At 44.0% G+C, this 13,931-nt stretch overlaps 1 protein-coding gene across 2 annotated transcripts in view; it reads left to right on the top strand.

Moving 5' to 3' along the window:
• The window catches only part of FBXW7 (F-box and WD repeat domain containing 7), a 325,255-nt gene that overhangs the window by 87,373 nt on the left and 223,951 nt on the right, over positions 1 to 13,931 (top strand). The gene's annotated exons all lie outside the window — the stretch shown is intronic.

Genomic DNA, 13,931 nt, shown 5'->3' with positions numbered 1-13,931 from the left:
TGCAAACAGCTTGTCTAGAAATGGCCACTCCTCCAGACTAGGACCAATTAAAGCACTTTAAATATTTGCATAATATCTCCAAGAACCAGCCCACTGCATCAGAGCTGAGTCAGGGTGCTGTGATGACTTTAGGAGGATATATATAGCACCTTAGTGGCCCCTCTCGCCAATCTTGATCTGCCTGCATTACAGAGTAACACAAATATCCCGTGATTATTTCAGAGGGTCTAAAAGTATGTGGTGAAAATGTAAAGGCGGTTTTTTTTTTTTTGTTAAAGTGGAAGTACTGGATTAATCAAACTAAGCCTACAACTTCACCCACCCTCTTTATAAATCCTCTTCTAACTACACTGTAAAAGGAAAATGCTTATATTTATCTATACTAAAGGCGCTTTGTGTAAGCCATGTGATCTCTCCAAGGGTCAGCTTCAGGGAAGAGGAGAGATCGCCGACAACAGCTACAATGCCTTTGCAGTGACATCACCTATTTACTATGGGTCATCTGTTGTCAGTTGTCCAACCACCCCCCCCCCCCCCTCCCTCTTTCCTGAAGTGGCAGCTGGGAGTCAATCATGTGACCGCAGCACCCTCAGAATAGTTACATAGTTACATAGTTAGTGAGGTTGAAAAAAGACATCAGTCCATCCAGTTCAACCTATGATGTGTGTGTGTGTTTGCTTTTAACCGTACATCGTATACCCCTGTATGTTGTTGTCTCTAAGGTGCCCATCTACTAGTTTTTTGGAACTATCAATGCTTCCTGCTGATACGACTGCTTGTGGAAGAGAATTCCACATCCTTACCGCTCTTACAGTGAAGAACCCCTGACGCACTTTAAGGTTAAACCGCCTTTCCTCTAGTTTTAGTGAGTGGCCACGTGTCTTATTGTATCTCCTTTCTCTGAATAGTTTGTTCCTTATGCTAGGGTCGCCAGTACAGTATTTGTACATTGATATCATATCCCCCCTCAATCGTCTCTTCTCCAGAGAGAAAAGGTTCAGTGCTTGTAGCCTATCCTCATAGCTGATGTCCTCCATTCCCCTAATCATTTTTGTTGCCCTTCTCTGGACTTTCTCCAGTTCCAGCACATCCTTCCTGAGGACCGGTGCCCAGAACTGGACAGCATACTCCAGATGTGGCCGGACCAGAGTCTTGTAGAGTGGGAGAATAAACTCTTTATTTCTGGAGTGAATCCCCTTTTTTATACATCCCAGTATTCTGTTGGCTTTGCTTGCAGCGGCTTGGCACTGCATGCCACTGCAAAGTCTGTTGTCTACCATTACCCCCAAGTCCTTTTCCATCTTAGACTCACCCAGAGGTCCCGCCCCCTAGTGAGTAGCTTGCTTTCTGGTTTCTGGCCCCCAGGTGCATTACTTTACATTTTTCAACATTAAACCTCATCTGCCATGTAGTTGCCCACCCCGTTATTTTGTTCAGGTCCGCTTGCAAGGTTTCCACATCCTGCATAGAAGATATTGGCATGCCTAGTTTAGTATCATCTGCAAATACTGAGATTGTACTAGATATTCCCTCCTCTAAATCATTTATGAATAAATTAAACAGGATTGGTCCCAGGACAGAACCCTGGGGGACCCCACTTTCCACACCCGCCCAATCCGAGTACTCCCCATTAATCACCACCCTCTGGACTCTCCCCTGGAGCCAGTTCTCTATCCAGGTACTCACCTTATGGTCCATACCTACCTTCCTTAGTTTGTACAGTAAGCGTTTGTGAGGAACGGTGTCAAAGGCCTTTGCAAAGTCCAGATACACCACATCCACAGGCTTTCCCTTATCTAGGTGGCAGCTCACTTCATCGTAGAAGGTTAATAGATTGGTTTGGCAAGAACGATTTTTCATGAATCCATGCTGATTACTACTTATAATACCATTTTCATTACTAAAGTCTTGTATGTGGTCCCTTAACATCCCCTCCAAAATTTTGCAGACTACTGATGTTAGGCTGACCGGCCTATAGTTACCCGGGATACATCTCGGCCCCTTTTTAAATATTGGTACCACGTTGGCTTTTTTCCAATCAGCTGGCACCATACCCGTCTGTAAACTATCCTTAAAGATCAAGAATAATGGTCTGGCAATCACCTGGCTGAGCTCATTAAGAACCCTCGGGTGCAAGCCATCCGGTCCCGGGGATTTATTTATGTTAAGTTTCTCTAGCTTAGCTCTAAGTCTATCTTCTGTTAGCCATGGCGGCACTTCCTGAGGTGTATTATTTAGTTCGGCCTTACAAGCAAGGTTCGTGTAGCCCCCCGGTTTCTTTTGTGAAGACTGAAGAGAAGAAATTATTTAACACTTCCGCCTTTTCTCTGTCCTCAGTGGCCATATTTCCTTTGTCATCTTTTATGGGGCCAATGTGTTCTGGCCTCGCTTTCTTACTGTTTATATACTTAAAGAACTTCTTGGGGTTCTTTTTACTCTCCTCCGCTATATGTCTCTCGTGTTCTATTTTAGCCGCCCTGATTTCATCTTTACATTTCTTATTACACTCTTTGTAATGCTTAAATGCTGCCAATGACCCCTCAGTCTTGTATTTTTTGAAAGCCTTTTCTTTAGCACTAATATACATTTTTATGTTGGAGTTTAGCCACCCAGGGTTTAGTTTTGCTCTTTTAAATTTATTTCCCTTTGGAATGCACTGGCCAATCCCCTTGTTAAGTATGCTCTTGAAGCACTCCCATTTTTCCTCTGTGTTCTTTGTTCCCAGGGTTCTATCCCATTTGATATTTTCTAGCAGCGAGCGCAGTTTAGGGAAATTGGCTCTTTTGAAATTCAGTGTCTTTATATTACCCTTGTGCTTCCTATTACTGTAATTAATACTGAAACCAATTGACCTATGGTCACTGTTTCCTAAGTTGTCCCGTGTTTCTATATCCTTGAGCAGGTCTGTATTGTTCGTAATCAGTAGGTCAAGTACCGCATTGTTTCTTGTCGGTGCATTTACCATCTGACCCATGAAATTGTCCTGCAAAACATTTAGGAACTGCCTAGCCTTGGCTGAGTGCGCAGTTCCTTCTGCCCAGTCTATATCTGGATAATTAAAGTCCCCCATTATAATGACATTTCCCATCCTTGCTGCCAATCCTATCTGTAACATTAGGTTCGCCTCACCCTCCTCCCTCTGGTTGGGGGGCCTATAACATACGCCCAGTATTACCTTCCCCACCGTGCCTTCCCTTTGAAGCTCTACCCGTAGGGATTCTGCCTCGTCCTTAGCTCCATTATTAATATCATCTCTCATATTTACCTGTATACTGTTCTTAATATACAGACATACCCCTCCCCTTTTTTACCTTCTCTATCCCTGCGATAAAGGGAATACCCCTGAATGGTCGCCATCCAGTCATGGGAGCTGTCAAACCAAGTCTCAGTTATCCCCACAAAATCTAAGTCCTCCTCAAACATCAGCAGCTCCAGCTCTCCCATCTTGTTGGCCAGGCTTCTGGCATTGGTATACAAACCTCTTAATTTTGACCGGTTACCTATATCCTCTTTTGATGTTTTTAGGCTGCTCTCTTGATTTTTTCCCCATACCCACCCTGGGTATAGGAGCTCCGAACACCCTACCGCTAATGCCCCCATTTCTGCCCTCTGAATCTTGCTTTCCACTGGCTAATTCTACATCTGTACCCTCCCCCCCATTCCCTAGTTTAAAAGCCCCTCTAACTTTTTGGCCATCCTCTCACCCAGTACGGCTGCACCCACCCCATTTAGGTGCAATCCGTCCCTACCAAAGAGCCGGTGGCCGACTGAGAAGTCGGCCCAGTTCTCCAGGAACCCGAAACCCTCCTTACTACACCAGCTCCTCAGCCACTCTTTAACTTCCCTATAGGTAAGTATAAGCAGCTTCTTTTTGCAGGGTAGTTGGAAGAGGATTTGGGAAATGGGTGGAAGCAGTCTTAGGCTTGCTTAGATCAATCCTGTACTTCCAATTTAATTATGTTGATGAGGGTGAAATAAAGGAACCATGGAAGGCAAAATATAAGCATTTGAACTTCAGCTTAATGATGTTTTAAGCTTTGAAAATGGTTACATATAAAGAAAGATACACATTTATGAAAACTATCCCCATTCACACTAGCGCGACTTGCCAGGCAACTTGGTCACCTGACGAGTCGCGGTGGGTCGCCTGCCATTGATTAGCACAGGACCCGTTCTAATAGGAGCGACACAAGTCGCTCCGACTTAGAAAAAGGGTCCTGTACTACTTTGAGGCGACCTGGAGGCGACCTGCATTGACTTCAATGATATGAAGTCCATGCATGTCACGCCGAAGTCGCGGTGCACGCTGTACACCGCGACTTCACAGGTCGCCCCAGCAAGTAGCGTCGCCCCTGTGTGAATGGGGTTTTAGTGTTTGGCTCTTTAACCTTGGAGTTTTGGGATCCTGGGTTCAGTTTTCATTGGTATCACTGTCTCCATGAATGTTTCTGCTTAATTTTGGTTTTCTCAGGTAATACAGATTACTCATGCAGGGCAAGATATCCTTTCTTGTTAATTAGTTTTATCCAAAATTGGTCATAGCTCTTGTCAGTATGAACAATCTAAGTAATTATAACAACTTCTTTCTTTTGCTTTTTTTTTTTTTTTTGTAACAAAAACATGGTAATTGCTGTGGCAATCCCGACCCCTCCCCTCCACATGACAGCAGTTGGGCCTGGTTGGCTCATGCTCCCCCATACACAGAAGTGCCAGATGTTTCACAGGGCACTAGTGGATGGAGGGAACAGCAGAAAAGGATGGGTAAAAAATAGTGGGTTTAAGCTTGATTTGAGAAGGAAGAACTACTGTATGGGTGCCCAGTTACACAACCTGTTAAGCTGGCCATTCAGGTAGCAACACTTTCGTTTGACTTGAAATTGAACATTTGATGGAGATTGGTTACCTGAAGACCAAGCAGGGTGCCACTCACAAAGTTAGAATAGTCCAACTGACAATTTTCGTACAGATCATTAAAAAACTTGATCGAAACCAGAGACCATTTGGCAATTGTTTTGTTCAAATAAGTGATTTTAAATCCGAGTTCAATCGAGGAAGTTTTGATTCCATCTCCTTGTGGCTTAAAACCATCTTTTTGTGTTTCCAAGAGCTCTTTGACTTTGACAAAAAAATATTGTGTTTTGTACTTGTTTATTTACTACTGCTGTAATCGGTTTTGTTCAGGGCTCTACCCGAATGCTTTTACACACTCCGTGCGCCACCTTTGCTATGTATCCCGGGCTCCACTTGCCCATCTGCAGGTCTGGAACCGGTGTTCTATCATATCTCCCTACCCCATCAGAAATCCATACCCTCGTCATTTCCGGTTCAGATCAGCTGTGGATCCGTCATGCATCAGCTGTCACACGTCCTAGTGCGCATACGGGCAGCGGGATCTCTTAAAACAAATATCCATCCGATCTCCATGCCCCACACTGCACCGACCCGACAATGGGACAATCTGATCTCCATGCCCCACACTGCACCGACCCGACAATGGGACAATATGCCCACTGTCCATTTGATGGCTATGTCCCATTGTGGCGTCGGTGTAGTGTGGGGCATGGAAATCGGATGGATATTTTGTCCCATTGTTGGGTCGGTGCAGTGTGGGGCATGGAGATTGGATAAATATTTGTTATAAGAGATCTCCCTGTCCACTGCCCGACCCATTGCCGCGAATGTGCAGTAGGACGTGTGCCCGACTGTTGCGATATTATCAAATTTCCCTATAGGACGTGTGACGTGGCTACAGCTGATGCATACAGCTGATGCATGACGAATCCACAGCTAATCCGAAATGACGAGGGTATGGATTTCTGGTGGGGTTTGGAGATCTGATAGAACAACGGCATAGCGGCTGCCGCCGGGAAGAGGGGAGGGAGCAGAGCGAACACACATCTGCTGTCCTCCCCTTCTTGTTGCTGACCCGGAAGTGACGTGTATGATGTCACTTCTGTTCCCCTTTTACAGTCTCCCTGCCCATCAAGGCCGGTAAAGAATGTAATGGGCATTGCATTACATTCAATAGAGCACAGGGGAGACATGCAGGATCTTTTAGACCCTGGATGTCTCATTAAAGAGCACTTGTCACAAAAGATATTACGAAGAGCACATAGCAATTTATTGATGAGATTTGGAGAATAACCCTGCTGTACTAATGTGAAATCAACGGATCGCAGCTAACTTTTACACTATAACCATTTCCATCCGCCCTGGTGATTTTAAATCTACTCCTTAATGACAAATGACACGAGTACCTAGGATTGTAATCGATCCTATAGTTCGAGAAAAAAAACTTGATAAGGTGGAGGGGAAATTAGCCCGGCGGGTTATCTTCAACATCTCATCAAAAATAGAAAGGACTAATCTTTGTGCTCTTCGCAATAGGGGTGTCCCCAATACGAGATTGTTTGTGTCACAGTATCATTCCTTCCCATCAAGAATTTTGAATCTTCTTAAATAACACTAGTCGGTACTTAGTGATAATTGTATGCAATTACCGTTTAATAACGTTTAATATGCCACCTTTACCATCATATAGGAAAGCAAGGTCTTTATACAACCACTTGGTCAGATCTGACCAATGTTGTCCTACTGTACCTTCACTATCTTTTTGGAACTGCAAAATAATGGGTCTTATCCCTGTTTGAGCTGCATACAGTGCAATTCTACGATGAAATGAAAACCTTTTACACATCCGCATAGGGGTATGAATATAGAAATTAAGAGTCATTATACCTGCCAGTCTTCGTTTGTTGTTTATATCATCAAATGTCCATGTGAATTGTTATATCTAGGAGAAAATACATAGAAAATTAAGGATTGGATTGCAAGACATAAGTATTCTACTCAAGACAAATTGGTCCAATTACCTATACCTAGGCATTTTTTAGAGAACCGAAATACCGTGGCACAACTTAAATTTATGGTAATTGATGGCATTCCCTGCAATAGACGAGGAGGAGATAGCGAATTAAATTTAAGAAAACTAGAGGTGCATTGGATAAATCGTTTGGGTACTTAACAGCCAGGCGGACTATGTTCAGTTTTTGATTTACATCTTTTCCAGTGATAAAGGGGTATAATGAATATGATGGGACTATTTTGCCGTGTATAGGAAGGTTTTGTATAATGTGTCTCTTGTATATATCCATTCATATATCATCATGTATGGTTTTAGATATGAATGATTTATACTGTGTTTTTGGATAGGTGACATTTGGTAAACCTTTTTTCATCTACTGATGGGGAAGGAATATAACTCATTAGCTCTCACTCTGAGAATCAAGATTTGATGTGTGATAGTATTGATTGATGTAATTATGTGTTAATGATTTAATTGGTTCTTTTTGAGTATGTTTCCATATTTTCAATATTTTTTTTTTTTTTTAATGAATTTGACTTGTTACAGACTAAAAGAAGGGCACTTATATGTATAGCCTAAACTGTAGCAGTGATGAAACTTGCTTGATTTTTTCTTTTGTTTGCTATAGTTATTTAAATCTTTAAAGTGCAGTAATCCTGGACTATTTCTTCTATATAAAACTGCTCTGGGAAAGCCTGATATTGCATTAGGAAATTGTACTAAGGCTGTTGTACTAACACCTGTTGGATGTGTTTGTGTATATGTGTTTGTATGCATGTATACAGGGAGTGCAGAATTATTAGGCAAATGAGTATTTTGACCACATCATCCTCTTTATGCATGTTGTCTTACTCCAAGCTGTATAGGCTCGAAAGCCTACTACCAATTAAGCATATTAGGTGATGTGCATCTCTGTTATGAGAAGGGGTGTGGTCTAATGACATCAACACCCTATATCAGGTGTGCATAATTATTAGGCAACTTCCTTTCCTTGGGCAAAATGGGTCAAAAGAAGGACTTGACAGGCTCAGAAAAGTCAAAAATAGTGAGATATCTTGCAGAGGGATGCAGCACTCTTAAAATTGCAAAGCTTCTGAAGCGTGATCATCGAACAATTAAGCATTTCATTCAAAATAGTCAACAGGGTCGCAAGAAGCGTGTGGAAAACCCAAGGCGCAAAATAACAGCCCATGAACTGAGAAAAGTCAAGCGTGCAGCTGCCAAGATGCCACTTGCCACCAGTTTGGCCATATTTCAGAGCTGCAACATCACTGGAGTGCCCAAAAGCACAAGGTGTGCAATACTCAGAGACATGGCCAAGGTAAGAAAGGCTGAAAGACGACCACCACTGAACAAGACACACAAGCTGAAACGTCAAGACTGGGCCAAGAAATATCTCAAGGTTTTATGGACTGATGAAATGAGAGCGAGTCTTGATGGGCCAGATGGATGGGCCCGTGGCTGGATTGGTAAAGGGCAGAGAGCTCCAGTCCGACTCAGATGCCAGCAAGGTGGAGGTGGAGTACTGGTTTGGGCTGGTATCATCAAAGATGAGCTTGTGGGGCCTTTTCGGGTTGAGGATGGAGTCAAGCTCAACTCCCAGTCCTACTGCCAGTTTCTGGAAGACACCTTCTTCAAGCAGTGGTACAGGGAGAAGTCTGCATCCTTCAAGAAAAACATGATTTTCATGCAGGACAATGCTCCATCACACGCGTCCAAGTACTCCACAGCGTGGCTGGCAAGAAAGGGTATAAAAGAACAAAAGCTAATAACATGGCCTCCTTGTTCACCTGATCTGAACCCCATTGAGAACCTGTGGTCCATCATCAAATGTGAGATTTACAAAGAGGGAAAACAGTACACCTCTCTGAACAGTGTCTGGGAGGATGTGGTTGCTGCTGCACGCAATGTTGATGGTGAACAGATCAAAACACTGACAGAATCCATGGATGGCAGGCTTTTGAGTATCCTCGCAAAGAAAGGTGGCTATATTGGTCACTGATTTGTTTTTGTTTTGTTTTTGAATGTCAAAAATGTATATTTGTGAATGTTGAGATGTTATATTGGTTTCACTGGTAAAAATAAATAATTGAAATGGGTATACTGTATCTTTGGATTTTTGTTAAGTTGCCTAATAATTATGCACAGTAATAGTCACCTGCACACCCAGATATCCCCCTAAAATAGCTAAAACTAAAAACTACTTCCAAAAATAGTCAGCTTTGATATTAATGAGTTTTTTGGGTTCATTGAGAACATGGTTGTTGTTCAATAATAAAATTAATCCTCAAATACTCATTTGCTTAATAATTCTGCACTCCCTGTATGTATATATCATTTTTTTTCAGTCTGTGCACAAATAAATTTATGAAATTTACAACACACAGACGTTTTTCTGCAATTTGTTATGCAGCCATATAGGTTCATTACTTTTAATCTTTCCCCACCATGCACAAGCACCCACAATAAGCAGGAAAAAAAATAAAATAAGCCAATCAAAAAACTTTTTGATTGGCTTGTTTACGTTACTTTATTTTAATTTTTTTTTCTTGTCATACTCTCAAACACTTCTTTTTGGACCTGTGCTTTTCCATTATTATACCAACTGCGGGTGTGCTGAGAACTCCTTGCAATCACAGCTCTTGTTCAGCATGCCATTTGCACCATAGTGTCTAATTGTGTACCTATCTGCAGAAAAGTGCATCTGTGACATGCAGTAATTATGGGATTGCAGAGCTCGCAGCAGTGTGCTTTGAATATATTTCTTTTCCTGAGCTGCCTGTGTTCATATTCATGAGAAATATAAAGAGGGAAAAATCAGTGTCTGAGGGCTTGTTCTTGCAGCTGTTTCTCCCATTTGGGAGAAAAAGACAGGAATGAAGACCTACAGTAGGGATACACTGTATGTATAGTAGGACTTGGAGAGGGTCTAAGTCAGTGGTTCTCAACCTTCCTAATGTCTCGACCCTTTAATACACAGTTCCTTATGTTGTTGTGACCCCCAACAATATTTTATTATTTATTATTTTCATTGCTACTTCATAACTGTAATTTTGTTATTGTTATGAATCGTAATGTAAATATCTGGTATGCAGGATGTATTTTCATTGTTACAAATTGATGCAGGGGCCGCAGGCATGGTGCAGAAGATGCGGGAGCCGCGGGCATGGTGCAGGAGATGCAGAGGCTGCGGGCATGGTGCAGGAGATGCAGAGGCTGCGGGCATGGTGCAGGAGATGCAGAGGCTGCGGGCATGGTGCAGGAGATGCAGAGGCTGCGGGCATGGTGCAGGAGATGCAGAGGCTGCGGGCATGGTGCAGGAGATGCAGAGCCTGCGGGCATGGTGCAGTAGATGGCAGAGGCTGCGGGCATGGTGCAGTAGATGGCAGAGGCTGCGGGTATGGTGCAGGAGATGGCAGAGGCTGCGGGCATGGTGCAGGAGATGGCAGAGGCTGCGGGCATGGTACAGGAGATGCAGAGGCCGCGGGCATGGTACAGGAGATGCAGAGGCTGCGGGTATGGTACAGGAGATGCAGAGGCCAAGGGCATGGTGCAGGAGAGACAGGGGCCGCGGGCATGGGGCAGGAGATGCAGGGGCCGCGGGCATGGGGCAGGAGATGCAGGGGCCGCGGGCATGGGGCAGGAGATGCAGGGGCCGCGGGCATGGGGCAGGAGATGCAGGGGCCGCGGGCATGGGGCAGGAGATGCAGGGGCCGCGGGCATGGGGCAGGAGATGCAGGGGCCGCGGGCATGGTGCAGGAGTTGCAGGGGCCGCGGGCATGGTGCAGGGGAAGCAGGCATGGTGTAGGGCTGTGGGCATGGTACAGGAGATTTTCCTGGAGAGGGGCTGTGGAGGGGTCTCACTTACTTTGTGAGGTGCCTTGGCGTTGCATTTAAAAATGGCGCCGCCCGGTGCCAACACGTCACCACACATGCTCCGTCTGCCTGAGAACAGCCGAGCATGTACAGACTTTCTCGACAGGTGGCGGAGGCACATGTGCAGTGTACCTCTCTGGCCAGCCGCAGCAATTTTTTTTTTTGCTGTGCGTTCTCTGCCTAAGACCATCAGAAACGTGTTTATCGATGGTCTTAGGCGACCCCCTGTGAAAGGGTCAGTCAACCCCAAAAGGGGTCGCAACCCACAGGTTGAGAACCGCTGGTCTAAATGAATTGTTAAGAAGACTCCTTAAAATGTAGCATTCTGTGTATTTCCCTGACATACACTACGTTACCAAGTATTGAGACATTTGCCCTTACACACACATGAATTTTGACACCCCAGTCTTAGTCTGTAGGGTTTAATATTGAGTTGGCCCACCCTTTGTAGCTATAAGGCCCCTTTCACACTGTGAAGTCTGTCGGCAGACTCTGTTTTTCTCAGCGGGTGATCGATCCGCCGCTGAGCTGGCGGATGGCAGCTGTGTCTCCACGCTGTGTGCGGAGACACAGCTGTCACGTCCCGCTGTTCTCTATGGGGGAATTGTATGGCAACGGACCGTCTGTCTATTCTCATCCGATCCCATCCGATCTGTTGGACGGATGGAAAATAAGGTTTCCATCCATCCAGATTTGACGGAACGGATGTCAGCGGACATGTCTCCGCTGACATGTCTCCGCTGACATCTGATGTCCCATAGAGATGCATGGGGCATCCGTTCAGATCCGCCAAAAAAACGGACAGGCGGATCTGAGCAGTCCGCCTATGTGAAAGGGGCCTGACAGCTTCAACTCTTTCAGGAAGGCTGTCTACAAGGTTTAGGAGTGTGTCTGTGGCAGGGGTCTCCAAACTACGGCCTTCCAGTGGTTTATGAACTACAATTCCCATCATGCCTAGTTATGTCTGTGAATGTCAAGAGTTTTACAATGCCTCATGGGGCGTATAGTTACACAACAGCTGGGGGACCGTAGTTTAGAGATCCCTGGTCTATAGCAATGTTTGACTATTCTTCCAGAAGCGCATTTGTGAGGTCAAGTCAGGCAGGAAGGCCTTGCTCGCAGTCTTCGCTCTAATTTGTCCCAAAGTTTTTCTATCGGGTTGAGGTCAGGACTCGGTAGCAGGCCAGTCAAGTTCCTCCACCCCAAACTTGCTAATCAATGTCTTTATGCACCTTGCTTTGTGCATTGGTTCAAATCATTTGGTGAAAGGGGGATTATGGTGTGGGTTTTTTTTTTCTTTTTTTTCACGGCTTGTGCTTGGCCCCTTAGTTCTAGTGAAGGGAACCCTTAAGACATCAGCATACCTAGACATTTTGGACTATTTCATGCTCCCAACTTTGTGGGATCTGTTTGATAATGGCCCTTTCCTGTTCCAACATGACTGTGTACCAGTGCACAAAGCAAGGTCCAAAAAGACATGGATGTGCGAGTTTGGGATGGAGGAACTTGACTGGCCTGCCGAGAGTCCTGACCTCAACCTGATAGAACACATTTGGGAAGAATTTGAGCAGATACTGCGAGCTAGGCCTTCTCGTCCAACATCAGTGCGTGACCTCAAATGTGCTTCTGGAAAAATGGTCAAACATTCCCATAGACACACTCCTAAATCTTATGGGAAAGCCTTTTCAGAAGAGTTGAAGCTGTTATAGCTGCAAAAGGTGGGCCAACTCAATATTGAACCCTACAGACGAAGACTGGGATGCCACTAAAGTTCATGTGTGTGCAAAAGGCAGGCGTCACAATACTTCTGGTAATATAGTATACTAGTGTATTTTCAAGCTCTAATTCATTAATTTACTAAATGGTCAGCGGACCCAGCCCAAGTATGGATACTGTATTGCCTAATGTCAAGACTGTAGCTGTGGGCTTTGTAGCTGCTTTTGTAGCTCCACTGCCACCAATCCAAATGTAAGTGAACCTGTAGTGAAAATTAAAGCAACTCTAGTTTAATAAAATTAATTTAAGTATGTTTTCTTAACTCAAAAAGTACCTTCTATTTCTCTCAGCCGCCTCAAAATTTTTTTACTTTTTTTTTTTTTTTACTGTAATTTATCCTACTGTTGGGAGGTTGGCTGCATTCGTTCTCCATGGTCCCGCTTTATGTAGGAATGCAGCCACCCTCTCTTGCTCCCTCCCAAGATGAACTAGGGACTTTGAGATTTGTAGTGGACATAGAGCATTGCAACTAACACTCATTGCTTCTTCCAAACAATCAAAGTGGGTTGGAAAAGGAGAGGTTTGGGAGCTCACAGATTATGTTGCAAGAAGGCAGAAAAACAGTCAGAAAGGATTTTATGAGGTTTAGTGGATGCGTATGGACTATTTGTGGAGAATAAGGATATTTATTGTCACTTCAATATAAGAAGTGGTCATAACTACTTTTTTTTTATAAATAAGACATTGAACAATTTCCGTACAAAACAATATGCAGAGACCATACAGAAAATTCGATATTTGTCACCGAAATTGAGCAGTCAGTTATACACACAATCATTGAAAATCAAACATCTTGTTAATGTGATAATGTGTGCCAGTAGAAGCCCTATGCTGTATAATGATCCCTGCGGAAATGATGTGGGCATGAGTAAGTCAGTTCAGTATCCCAGTCCTTATTAGTAGTGTTTGGTTACTTCAGTTCTAAGGTACCATGCACACTAGACACTCAAAGACTGCTACAAAATTGCTGGATAAAAAACATTTTTGGAGCGTTTGCAAAAGTGTTTAGGAGAGGTAGCGTTTTTGTTAAGGCTTCCTTAACCAGTGAATAGCTGGTTGTCAAGGAGCAGGCTGGCCGCATCCTAACAACAGATGGCTCATCAGCCCGCTGTTAGCTGAATGTAAACAAAAGATGGCAAAGGTGGGCAAGGAATAGGAGTGAGAGAAGCAGGATGTAGAAGAGATGGGTTAGACATTATATTAACAGACTCATAGTGCATACATTGAAAAACAAAGCAGAATAGTGGAAATGCAGTGATTAATTCATGCAATATTGATCCTGTATAATTCAGAGGCCTATCCTGTATGGATTATTCCTGGAGCTGGGAAGTCCACAAAGTTTTGAGGGGGGGAATGTATATTAGAGTTATTGTTGGTTTTACTGGCTCAGCGGGGTTTCAGGAAGCAGTCACCT

The sequence above is a fragment of the Pelophylax lessonae genome (assembly GCF_965119305.1).
Source record: "Pelophylax lessonae genome assembly, chromosome: 1".
Taxonomy (NCBI): domain Eukaryota; kingdom Metazoa; phylum Chordata; class Amphibia; order Anura; family Ranidae; genus Pelophylax; species Pelophylax lessonae.
This window is presented reverse-complemented; position numbering and strand designations above follow the sequence as displayed.